Here is a 14,026-nt window from a genome sequence, read left to right as displayed (position 1 = left end):
TCTTGGGCTTAAATGATTCTGTTGCTTTGGCCTCCCAGGTAGCTGGGATGACAGGTGCCTGCCACAATGCATGGCTATTTTTTGTTATAGTTGTCATTGTTGTTTTGCAGGCCCGGCTGGGTTTGAACCTGCCAGCCACAGTGTATGTGGCTGGCGCCCTAACGGCTGAGCTATAGGCACGGAGCCTGTAATACCATGTTTTTCAAAAGGCTAAAATGAAAAACTTCAACCAAAAAGAAAAGTAACTGAGTGAAACACTTCATCAAGGTACTTACTCATATAGTTGGTTTAATTTTAGAAAATGAATTCGCAGTTGTGTTTATACAGTTAAATAATGTCACAAAATTTCACCATTAAACCTAGTAATTGTAATGCGTGAATCAGAAATAAATTATAAACCACTTCTAATATTCTGCAATTCCTGTTTTCATAGAGTCCTGTATTACAGGAGCAATGTTCTAATTCAACTTTTACATATTGAATTTTTCTGTACTATGCATAAGTCTCCATTAAAAAATTTTTTTAGTAGTCTTCAAATAGTTAATGCTGTTATTGATTCATTTCAGCTATTTGTGTAATTTTGATGTTTTTACACACAATCTTAAGTTAAGATTGAAATTTTGTTTAGTAATAATCATAAATACTTTTCAGGAGATATAGTCTTTCTGTGGCACCTTCTGATCCTTTGAAGACATAGCGCATGTATCTCCATAAGCTATTAGTGCTATTTTTCATAGTTTCTATTCTGAATATAAATCTCCTGCAGCCAGCATATTTGCAGCAACACTAACATACTAACATACTTACATACTTACATAGGGAATGTCTATATTGACATGTTACTGAAATAGCTCTGAAAAGTAATCTTGATGTGCTATTCTATTCATTTCTGGGGACATACTGATCAATTATAGCAGGTTTTAAAAAAAATTACCTGTACCTGGCAAACCTTTCTAACCACTAATATGTAAAAAACATTTTAACAAATTCCTACTTGATTTTAAGTGGTTTCATAGATTTTTTTTAAAATCTGGGACTTTAGATCACTTTTATTTTTTCAGTTTTTCATTTAATTCTATCATTACATCTTTTTTTCTCAACAAATTTGCAGAAAGAAAAAAATGTAATGCATTGAGTAAAATACTGAACACATTTGGATAGTTAGGCATTTTAATTATGAAGCTCCTCATTTCATGTCTTTGTTTGTAATAAAAGCAGATAGTTATTGAGGCAGTTATAGCTACCTGAACATAAAGAACACAGATTGTTTCAAATGCTTATGCCAAAGTCATGCATATATCTAAAATTTAGATGTAAGTATTCCATCTGCAATTACATTTGATTGGTTTTATTTGTCATTTCTAGGCAGTCACAAATGAATCACTAAAAAATAGTCTATCAATTTCCCAATATAAAATGATTCATTATCATGGAATATGATAGTTTAAAAACATAGTTTCCCCCAAAATGATTGCCTTGCAAAGGAAAAGTGTCTCATCTCCCCTGAGACAAAATAATTCAAGGCTGGAAATTTAGTTTTGTTCCATTGCTGAATGAATTGAGCACAGTTTACTCTCGGAACACATAAATAACAGGACAGGAAAAAAAATGATGTAACTTTCTCAAGTACAGTGTGTTCTTTTATTGTTAACCTGCCTTTCCAACTTAAGGAATGTGACTGTTTTGTGAAAGTTATTACTCCTTATAATCTCTATCTTTTAATTGATTGCATAATTGATACTAATTAAAGATTGTACAGCAGTCAACAATCTTTTCAAGTAATGGAATGAAACAAAGATGTAATCTAAAAGCATAAAAATAATGGACAAGGGCGGCGCCTGTGGCTCAAGGAGTAGGGCGCTGGTCCCATATGCCAGAGGTGGCGGGTTCAAACGCAGTCCTGGCCAAAAATAAATAAATAAATAAATAATGGACAAATAGATACAGATTTTAATGGAAATTCCTTGCTACGATGTCGATGATTATCCTTTTGGAAATGAAAAGATTTTCTTTTTTTTTTTTTTTTTTATTGTTGGGGATTCATTGAGGGTACAATAAGCCAGTTACACTGATTGCAATTGTCAGGCAAAGTCCCTCTTGCAATCATGTCTTGCCCCCATAAAGTGTGACACACACTAAGGCCCCACCCTCCTCCCTCCATCCCTCTTTCTGCTTCCCCCCCCATAAACTTAATTGTCATTAATTGTCCTCATATCAAGATTGAGTACATAGGATTCATGCTTCTCCATTTTTGTGATGCTTTACTAAGAATAATGTCTTCCACTTCCTTTTATCATAAGGACACTTGTACTAGACTGTTTATTGCAGCTCAATTTACCATTGCCAAAATGTGGAAACAGCCTAAATGCCCACCAACCCAGGAATGGATTAACAAGCTGTGGTATATGTATACCATGGAATACTATTCAGCTATTAAAAAAAATGGAGACTTTACATCCTTCGTATTAACCTGGATGGAAGTGGAAGATTTTCTTTTTTTAACAAGAGTCATCACTTAAGCAGAAGGACAGTGCAAGAAAAGAACACAGAACTATAATATTGGAATGGACAGAGAATTTTGAGCATTGAAAATGGTGTTAACAAGATTTTGTAACTCAAACTTATGCAGTATACAGGCTTTATTTTTCCAGAAGCTCTTTGCAAGAGTATTTTATGTAAGTAAAAATAAATATATAAGTATTTATTTACTTATATAATTTTACACCAATTACTTAACATTTTTGCCCTTTGGTTTCCTCATCTGTAAACTGAAATACTTAAAATTCCAAACTCACAGTTCTAGTGTAAGAATTATATAAAGTTTTAAATGTAAAGTGGTTTAGAAAGTGAACTTGATAACATCCACTTAATAATTGTTGACTGTTTACATTATGACTATAATATACAGTCTCTAAAAGTTTTAATATACCAAAATTTAAAAAAAAAAAAAACCTTTTCATTCTTTAGGTATGAGAAATATATATTTTTTCTTTAGGTCTGATAAAAAAATTCTTGCTTAGGAAGTTAATAGAATGACATTGTTTTCACATCAATCTTCTATTTTCAAAGACATGATACCATCCTAACATTCAAGGAGAAACACTTTATTAAATGTTTTGCTGGTGGAATTGTTCTTTACGGACTGACATCATCATCAATCTGCCATACCAAAGGCAAGAAAATACCTTAAGTACCAGTTTATTTTTGTTTTTAAGAGTAAAAGTCATTATATTAAAATGGGTCTTTTGAAAAGGTTAATATGTTGAAAAGAAATTGTCCTGTAAAATTGATGGTTATTCTTATGGCATTCAAATAAACTAAGTTACTGTCCCATGTAGGCTAAATATTCAGTGTAGTAGTGACTAAGTGTACATGCAATTATTGCCTGGTGTTGGATTCCAGTTTCCCTGATTACTCGCTGTGTGAACTTGGACAAGTTACTATCTACCAAAATGTTTAGGTTTCTCATTTGTAAAATAAAAATTAAAATAATATTAACTTCATTGAATACTTGCGCCTCAAGTAAATGAAGTCAGCTATTTTGAAACATTTACCCCGGTGAAGGTACAGAAAATGCAGTTATTATAACGTTGCTTTCCTTGTTATTCCTCTATTCTAATGGTAGGTGAAACTATCACTAAATTTGGCAGCTTTCTTTTTTTTTTTTTGTAGAGACAGAGTCTCACTGTACCGCCCTCGGGTAGAGTGCCATGGCATCACATGGCTCACAGCAACCTCTATCTAACTCTTGGGCTTACGCGATTCTCTTGCTTCAGCCTCCCGAGCAGCTGGGACTACAGGCGCCCGCCACAACGCCCGGCTATTTTTTTGTTGCAGTTTGGCCGGGGCTGGGTTTGAACCCGCCACCCTCAGCATATGGGGCCGGCGCCCTACTCACTGAGCCACAGGCACCACCATTTGGCAGTTTTCTTGTGTCCCAATGAAAGTTTCATGTCCAGACTCTTCTTTCTTTCTTATACATGTGTGTATAAACACATGTATACAGGTATGTTTATATATGTCTATGTGTATGTAAATACACATTTTCTCTTTTATTCTTTTGTTTACTTCTTGCTTACATGATGTTCTTGATATCTAATTAAAATATAGTCATTCTATAACCATTAACATAGTTTAGTTACTGCATGGACTTTATGAATAGGAGAGTTTCTTTAATAGACCTATAAATAGTGCTACACATACAACTGAAATCTGGTAAACTGACAAAGACACTAGTTTTTATTTTTCCTTTTCTCTTTTGTTTGAGACAGACTCTCAAGTTGTTGCCCTGACTAGAGTGCCATGGTGACATTATAGCTCACAGTAATCTCCAACTCTTGGGCTCCAAGTGATCCTCTTGCCTCAGGTTTTTGTATTTTTAGTAGACGCTGGGTCTTGCTCTGGCTCAGGCTAGTCTTGAACCCATGAGCTCCAGCAATCCACCTGCCTCAGCCTTCCAGAGTTCTAGGATTACAGGCATGAGCCACTGCACCTGTCCCAAAGACACTAGTTTTAACTAACAGTAACAGTTAAAGTTTATAGTTTCCTGTGTATAGATTTCCTTTCATTATTAATGACTGTTACATGATAGATGGTAGGAGTAGCTTATTTGTAAACTATTTTAAAAGTACCAATTTTTAAAAAATAGAGAAAGATGGATCAGAAATATATGTACCCAGAAAGGGATTTATTTTGTCCCATTCTTATACTCAGATGATGATTTTGCATCATTATTTATCATCCATCGAAGGAAATGGATGCAAATTTTCAGAAACTTCCACCTTTGTATCTACCCACCTGTGTAGATATTCTCTGCATTCCCTCCTGCTGCTGCTCAAGAGCACTCTCTGATTCCATATTAGGTCAATTCTGCTTTTTGTGTAAGAGATCCTGGGCTATATCCTCCAATATTTTACTAAAATAATTTCTATCAAAGTGTCCAAATAACCTTCCCACTGTTAAATTCAATGATCCCAATTTTCATTGTATTGACCTGTCATCTTGTTCTTATACTTGTTTACTTCTGCTACTTCTTTCTACCTTATTGCTTTAACTTTTTCATATTGGAATATTCAGGAGTAATTTGTGAAAATGTTATTTTATTTGTGTATGATATTATCTTAGTAATTAATCATGTGACTCTACAGACTGCTAAAAGAGTGAAAATCCCAAATATATTACTCCATACCAGATTGAGCCTCTAAAATCTAAACTCTTAACTACAACTAATATTTCAATATTTCCATTTGAAGCTGTAACACTCAGTTCACATTCATATGAACTCTTCATATTGTATACTAAGTTAATCCCCTGAAGTTCTTCTCATCACATTACTGGTTCTCCATTCTTTCATTTGCTTGCCATCTCTTTTAACTCCTCTTCTTTCATGCCCATAACTAATCTATCAGGTTGATACGTTAATTTTACATGTTTTGGAAAAAAAATCTAGCATATGACCACTTCTCATAAACTTTACTTGGTATTTCCTCAAAATAATTATTAGAATAGTTAGAAAAATGGTATTTCCCAGTTCCAATGCTAACTGTTTATAAAGTCTATTCTTTCACTTTTAATTATAGTAGAACCTCCATAATTGATCACCTTCCTACATCGACCACCTCCTTAAATTGACCTAATTTGCATAAACTGGACACATATCACATGTATATATCAGTACAGTGGGCCTCATTCCTTGTGTTGACGACCTCCTTATGTTAACCAGTTTGTTACAGTCGCTTGGGTGATCAACTTACAGAGAGGTTCTAATATATTTAAATAAATTTAAGGAGTACAAGCACAGTTTTGTTACATGGATATATTGCATAGAGGTAAAGTCTGGGCTTTTAGTGTAACCATTATGCTGATAGCACATATTATACCTATTAACTAATTTCTCATCATGAACCTCACACTGAGTCTCCAATACTATTAATCCTCACTCTGTGTCCATATATACACAATATTTTATTCTCACTTATAAGTGAGAACATGCAGTATTTGATTTTCTCTTGCTGAGTTTTTGTACTTAAGATAACAACTTTCAGTTCTATCCATATTGTTTCAAAAGACATGATTTAATTCTTTTTTTTATGACTGCATAGATACTATTTTATATACATTTATCATGCCTTCTTTACCAAACATCTGTTGCTGGACACAGAGGTTGATTCAATATTTTTGCAATTCTGGTTCACTGAGTTCATTTATATGCAATCTGGTTTGTAGACCAGTTGTACATTTTTCTAGTGTTCCTTGTGCTATGGGACTAAACTGATGCATTTAATGTAGTATTACAAGAAATTTCTTACATTTATCAATTCAGTTAAGTAATAAAATCCTTCTTCATAGCTTCAAACTTTTTTTTATTTTGAGATATTTCAAGTTAATACAAAAAATACAAGAATAGTTGAGGGAACTCCCATAGACTCTTGATGCACTTTAACCAAATATATGTTTTGTCTCATTTACCTTTTTTATTACCCCTATAATAAAATTTAAATTCTTCCTTATGTGTGTATGAGTGTATAAATATAAAGATATATTTATATATGTAAATATTAATATATTAATTTTCCTAAACAATTTCAGAGTAAGTTATGGAATCGTATCCCTTTAGACCTAAGTATTAGTGTGCGCTCCAAATAGAAAGAGTATGTTGGCTCAGCGCCTGTGCACAGTGGTTATGGTGCCAGCCACATACTCTGAGACTGGCGGGTTCGAACCTGGCCTGGGCCAGTTAAACAACAATGACAACTGCAACAAAAAATAGCTGGGCCTTGCAGCAAATGCCTGTAGTCCCAGCTACTTGGGAGGCTGAGTCAAGAGAATCACTTAAAGCCCAAGAGTTGGAGGTTGCTGTGAGCTGTGATGCTATGGGACTCTACAGAGGGCAAAATAGTGAGATTATGTCTCAAAAAAATAAAAAAATAGAAGATGAAGAAAGAATATGATTTTACTTCTGCTACTTCTATCTTATTACTTTAACTTAACTAGTACAGTACAATTTTAAAGATAAGCATATTTAAAACTGATACAATATTATTGTCTAATCCACACTTTATATTCACATTTCATCATTTGTTTTAATAATGTTCTTTATATACAATTTTTCCTGACTCAGGATCCAGCATAGTATCAGAAAATATATTCTGCTGACTAGCTCTTGATCCAGGACTTTTCTTTGAACTTTCTTTATCTGCCTTGACTTTGCATTTGTTTGAAGAGTACTGGTGAATTATTTTTTAGACCTGTTCTTCAGATTGAATTCATGAATTTTGTTTGGAATACCACAAAAGTGATAATTGCCCTTCTCAATATGGTATATTAGTTTGCATATGAAGTTAATTTGTCCCAATATAGTGATGTTAGTTCAATGATTTTGTTAAGGTAATCTACCAAGTATCCTTACTAAAAAATTGTTATTTTTAATGTAAATAGTAATTAAAAACTTGTTTCATTTAGCAAAGCTTGACCTGCTAGTTTTATCATTTATTAATACTTCTTTGCTATACTTATTAGCTGATTTTTCTATAAGGAAAAGATATACTTTCTTCATTATTTGTATTTATGTTGGTATGAAGATAGATGCACTTGCTGCCCATTCAAAATGGCTCCTTTGTCCTTTACATCTGTCTCAATCATCCTTTGAACACTTTCTTACTGTTGTTGTAAAAAAAAAAAAAAACCCAAGATCAACATGTATTTTCCCTACCCCAACTTGCAATCAATTTCTTCACCAAGAAGTCTAGATACTTTTAGGAAAGATTATACAATACCTCCTTTTATTTTTTTAACTATTACTATTACTTTCTATGTCTCAAAGTAATTGATAGTAAAAAATTGAATATGTTTTTGTTTTTCAAATTTATAATTATATAATTCATAAGATGGTAAAAAATTAAAATAAGAAAGGGTAAGTTTTCATTCTGTTGGATATGTATGTATATGAGGGCAGATAATAAAGTTGAAGTTGGACATACTCCAGTGCCTGGTCCACCCTTCAAAGCAACTTTGGAACTCTTTTTTACGAATGACCATTAATTGTACTAAGGTCTGACAATTAAGTTCACAAACTCATCCTAGAAAAATTGCTTTGAATGGTGGACGAGGTACTGGTGTTGGTGCATAGCTAATCAGGGGCAGTACTTCGAAGGGCCATAGTGATATTCAGTGGAGTGGTTTGTAGCGCTTTTTCTAGGCTGGGTTTGTGAACTTAATTGTCTGTTATATTATATAATTTTCAAGCTACATTATAATGAAAGTAATCTTTTGAAAAGTTAGGTTGAATTTGTCAATATAAAACAGCTCTACTATAGCAACTTTACACTTTCTTGTATTAAACATGCATTATTTTAGGCAAGATTATTAAGCTTTCTGTGCACAATTCAGGTTTGGGTTTGCAGGTAAGCAAACACAGAGAACAGATCTTCTGTTTCCTTTACACGTTTTTCAATTAATACTTACCCTTCGGATCAGCTTGCTACTCCCCAAGGTAATGCCATGGGAAGCTAAATGATGAACTTGCTTTCTCAAACTTCCTCCAATGCACTGAACTATTTTAATTGTTGATGCATGTAGAGATGATTGATGTGAAATAGAAATCGGAGTTGCTCGCTATCATGTTTTATAAAATTGCCTTCCATTTATCATTCACTATCTAAAAGCCCTCAAGATTAGTTTTGTTTAAAGATTATTTGCATTTAAATTGTAGAAATGTAGTAGAGCACTTGTATTTTATGACTGAGGTTAAAAGCTAAAATCATCAGTGGTTTAATTTTTTTAAAAACAACATTCCCTAAAGCAACCCAAAGCATTGAATGTGCTACAATATTTAGCGGAAAGTTCTTCAGCTATGGGGATACTGCGAATCAACAATATAAAAGGATAAAAGTGTCTTTATTTTCTGCCAGGTTGGAGTCAAAAATTTATTTCAGTAGAATAATAGTCCTTGATGTGAGCTACTCTTTACAAACAAAAATGAAGCCTTTTATTTTCTGAAATTACAATTGTGTAAGCCAGTTTTTCTCAAGTTTCATGTGGAGTTAATTGACTTCCAGTGACCTAAATTATGTTGTTACCTTACAGTTCAATTTAAAATTGTTAAACAGAGAAATTTAGAAATGCTTAGAATGAAAACATTAGGCATAAAATAGACTATAATATTACATTATGGCATTTCTAAATAGATTGTACACAATAGCTGTGAGTGTAAAACACAATTATCTATCTTCATTCATTTCAAAGAGTTCATGGGGTCATTTGCATCAAGGAAACAATGACACTTTTGAGATTTTATTAATAAAAATACCTTATTTGAACATTTCTAATAAAACTCTCATTTCAAAAGCTTCGAGATAACCATTAAATAGCCTTCATAGAATTTTCCAAAATAACAATTTTATAGAAGTAGTTTTTACCTTGGTAAATGAAGGAACATAATTTTGTATTAAAAGAAATATTTAACGAAAAAAGTGTTTAACAAACAATACTATTTAATTGAGGCCTAAAGTGTCCTGATGATTATGACTGTGTATCTAAATTGAGTTTACTAAAGGAAGAGCATGAAATTTACTGTCTGATTCAAACTGGCCATCTTCATGTAAAAAGTTGTGCATCTAAAATTTAATGATTTAATTTTACAGTTATGTGTTTGATTCATCATGTTTGACAGGCTCTACTTAAGAATTATGAATTTTTCTATACTATGTACACTATTAATAGAGGTGGACCTGAAAATTTTTATTTCTCCATTATCTCTTAAAGCAGAAGACTTGTGGGAAAGATCTATATGATATAAAAATATTTTCTCATCATATGTATATTTGTTCACTGTAATAGCCAAAACATTAAGAATATTATCCAGTTATCATTACAGTTTATATCCATGTTGTTCATGGTTACATATTTATTAAAACTCTTATCAAATATTCAGTCTCAAAAACATATATGTATAGATACACTTATACATAACATACCTGAGCAAAGATATATAAAAGATTTCATATAAAATTCTTTTTTTTCCAGTTATAGCTTCTTTTTTTATTAAATCATAGCTGTATACATTAATGCAATCATGGCGTATAATGTGCCGGTTTTATATACAATTTGAAATGTAGTTTTGGCAACCTATGTACTCTTATCTGTTGTGAGGATGAGATACAAAGCAAATGAAATGATAAAAATAAAAACATTTGTAAAATATAAAAGGAGATCGAAATGGCACACATGGGTAAGGTTATTCTTCAAAGCCACCCTTTCTTCCCATTCTCACCAGCAGGTATTTCCTTCCTGATGTTCCTGGACATCAGATAAAACCATCTTTCAGGAACACGCTACGTTTAGATCTGTCAAGAGCCACTTTTCTCAATTCAAGTATATTCATCATGCATTTAATTCTCTGACATTAATCAAGTATTTACTGATTTTTATGCAGCTTTTAGTACAACTGAGATGGTGCTAGATTGCAGGTACTAGAGCTAGTAGCCAAAGAAAATTGTTTTGGTACACTCACTCTGAGATTCACTCTACGTGATGATAGATTTCTTATTGCTGGGTAGTGTAGAATTTAGGAATCTCCATTACACCTCTGCTGGTACTATTGTAAAAATCTTTGCAAGAGTTAATAAACATGAGAATTTGAAGAGTGTCTTTTCAGAATGGTGATGAAGAGAGTTGTAAGCAGCACTGAAGATTTAGAATTAGCTCCTGGGTGGGTGCCACATGGCGGGCACAGAATGAAGAGTCAGAGATAACATCTAGATTCATGTCATGTAAGTTATAGAACAGGAATACTGTGTTTTCCTGAAAATAAAACATCCTCCGAAAATAAGACTTACTTATAGGTTTCCTTCTGGGTGAAATATAAGGCATCCCCCTGAAAATAAGGCCCCCCCCCAGGCTCTGTCTCCGAATGAAAATTAATTTACCATAAACTGGTTGCTAGGGCCGCCCCGACTGGGGTCTAGCAACCAGTGACCTACGCGGAGTCCTGATGTCACTGCTGTGTGGAGATAGAGCAGAGGTCAGAGTGAGCGGTGAGCACGGGGCGGGAGAGAGGAGGAGACTTTTGCAGATGCGTGTAGAAGAACAGGAGGATCAGAGCGGACTGGATGTGGCGAAGGTGGTGAGTGCTGGTCTGTCTCTGGTGACACTGCCTGATGCTCGCAGCTGCCCTCATGATGATTGAAGGTAGGATTCACAGTTTGTCTGGTTTGTGTTGACAACTGTACTACCATACTGTATACAGGTAATAAATTTCCTTTATTTTCATTTAACAATAAATGTGTTCTGTATTCTTCTTCATGGAAAAATAAGACATCTCCTGAAAATAAGACCTAGTGCATCTTTGGGAGCAAAAATTAACATAAGACACTGTCTTATTTTCAGGGAAACAGGGTATTACATCAAAAACACATTTTACAAACCTGTTTGCACTAGCAAAACTACTATGTAATAATAATGTATACCTTGAAAACTTTCCAGTTCTAAACCATGTGAAAAGTTTCATTTATGCAAATTATCTCTATTGTTTATTTAGAACAAAACAAATGTTTGCATTAATTTTTCTGATCTCATCAGTATAATTACATCTTATAGAGGAGCAAAGGAGAATTATGAGTAACAAGTAATGTTTGAGGTGACTCTAGAAAAATTAGTTGGAAATAGTTGAGAAGAATTGAAGCCGAGTTCTTGGCAGAGAGAAGTATGGGAAATTGTAAGAATTGCTTCATGATGATGCAATTTCGACTCCAAAAGGGAACTGGCAGAAATACCAAGAGCCAAGAAGTTCAGATCGTAAAGGGTTAAAGGACATAAACTTTACACTGGATGCGTTGAGGAATGGGTGGTATTTTAAATAGGGGGCTGATGCACATTTTAGGACAATTTGGGGTTGTACTGAATAAGTGTATGGAAGCACATTTTATTGCCACAATAAAGGTTCTTATACTTGGTCACTATCTACTAATACATTTATATAAAATTTGATGCAAAATATTCATCCCAAATGCTTTGCTACACCTTATATCCTCTTAAGAAGAGCATCTTTATAAAATCCACATATTGGATTATACTTGAATCACATAAAAAAACAGAATTTTTAGAATTAAGGAAACAAAATTTTAGTTGAGACTATACTATTGATGGAGAAATAGTATGTTTTAACATTTACACAAAATTAAGACCATTTTCTACTTAAATTTATGTTACTCTGGTCATATTGAAATATTGAAAATAACAAATATTAAAGACCATTTGAAAAGTTTCCCGATGATTACCATATTGATCTACACCTATTTTCTTACTATTATGTAGTATTATGTAGTTATTCATTATAACAACAGAAAACTATTACAAGCAAAAAGGAAACTGTATAAGTTCCCAGAAATATTTTTGTTATTTTAGAAAGTGTTAGAAATACATGATTTTCTACTTTTTCTCGAAGGACTCTAAGAATAAAAAATAAATAAAAGTGAGTCTCTGCAAACTTTTCAATATTAGAATAGAGTCCTAGAAAAAAAAAGTGACTTTTTATTTTTAAAATGTTTCAGATGCATTAGACTTGATCCAAATAGTACATTCCACTTTATATTGCTTCAAATACCAGTAAATGTTACCTCATTTAGAACCTTTTAGCAAAATTACAACTTTGTGACTTCTTACAGGGTCTATAATAATCACTTTGACAATTGTAGTAAATGTATGACTGTTGAAAAGTCTTTGAATACATGTTTTGACTTTTAACGCAAAATTTGGTCACCCGCTATATAAAAAGTATATATGAAATTTTCTCCTTGTCATATAAGAAAATGTATTATATACTAAAAAAATACTAAGAAAATATAATTGAAATATTAGAAAGTTATTTCATATTTGTTCCTTTCTTTTTTAATTGATTCATATAAAAACTTTTCAGGTATTTCTACACTTTACACTCTAAGAGGTGATCATATTGCAAAATAACAACAAAAATATTCCTCCATAAATCATCTCTACCAACTGTTTTCATCAATGTTTACCCCTTCTAAATCTTTTTTCTCCCATATACAAGAGGTAAAGTGACGAGATAAAGAATTAAGGATGAGTAGAAGGAGCAATCAGTTTCTATGAGCCTGGGTTCCAATTATTTTAGATAAAATAATCCTGAGTGACTGGTAAGACAATTCAAAGAATACATGAGGAGAAGCAGTGAGAAAAAAAGTTAAATCAGTCACTTAGTTACAAACGTATTAGGTCCATCTGAGCCTATCATCTACAAGTGGTCCCCTGATGAAGTGTTAGCTTATCACAGTTACTCCATTTTCCCTCATCCACTATCCAACACCTCATATTTTATCTTTGATATCATACTGCAGGTGGCTAGAACAGAGCCCAGGAAAAGAAAGTTATGGTGAAATGATTGCACTGATGCTCCAATTTTTCACTCTCCTGGATCTATATCCTTGGATAATGCTCTCCCACATTGCCTCTGGACTTTACTTTGTGACTTGTTGGTCAATCCAGCAGTGGCAAACTTGACCAAAATAGAGGCTCACAAAAGTGCTTTGCACGCTTACTTTCTTTCTTGGACGCTGTCATTACCCAGGCTAGCCCACTGGAAAGATGGAGAGGTGTACAGGGAGAACTGAGTCATCCCCCTGAGGTCTTTGGAAAGCCAGCAGCCTCCAGTCAAGCTACTCCTAAGAGGCATAAGCAAGAAAGCTATCTAGGACTACTGACATACCAGTAGATTCAGGAGGTAAATTTAAGAGACTCTTAGTTAAAGAAAAAGGTTAATAAGTATTTGAATATTAATAAGTATTAGTAATAATTATAATGAATCAAGAAGAAACCTAAATATGATTAAACACATGGATTATAATTACACTTTAAAAACAATACCAAATTATTAGGCACCTGAGTGGTATGCTAGGACATTTATGTTAATTTCCTATTGCTACATAACAAATTACCACAAAATTAATGGCCTAAAGCAATACATTTCTTATTGTATGGCTGGTATGAGTCAGGAGTCTGAACCCAGTTTATG

Source organism: Nycticebus coucang, chromosome 10, assembly GCF_027406575.1.
Source record: "Nycticebus coucang isolate mNycCou1 chromosome 10, mNycCou1.pri, whole genome shotgun sequence".
NCBI lineage: Eukaryota > Metazoa > Chordata > Mammalia > Primates > Lorisidae > Nycticebus > Nycticebus coucang.
The sequence above is the reverse complement of the archived record's forward strand: the minus strand, read 5'-3'. Positions refer to the sequence as shown.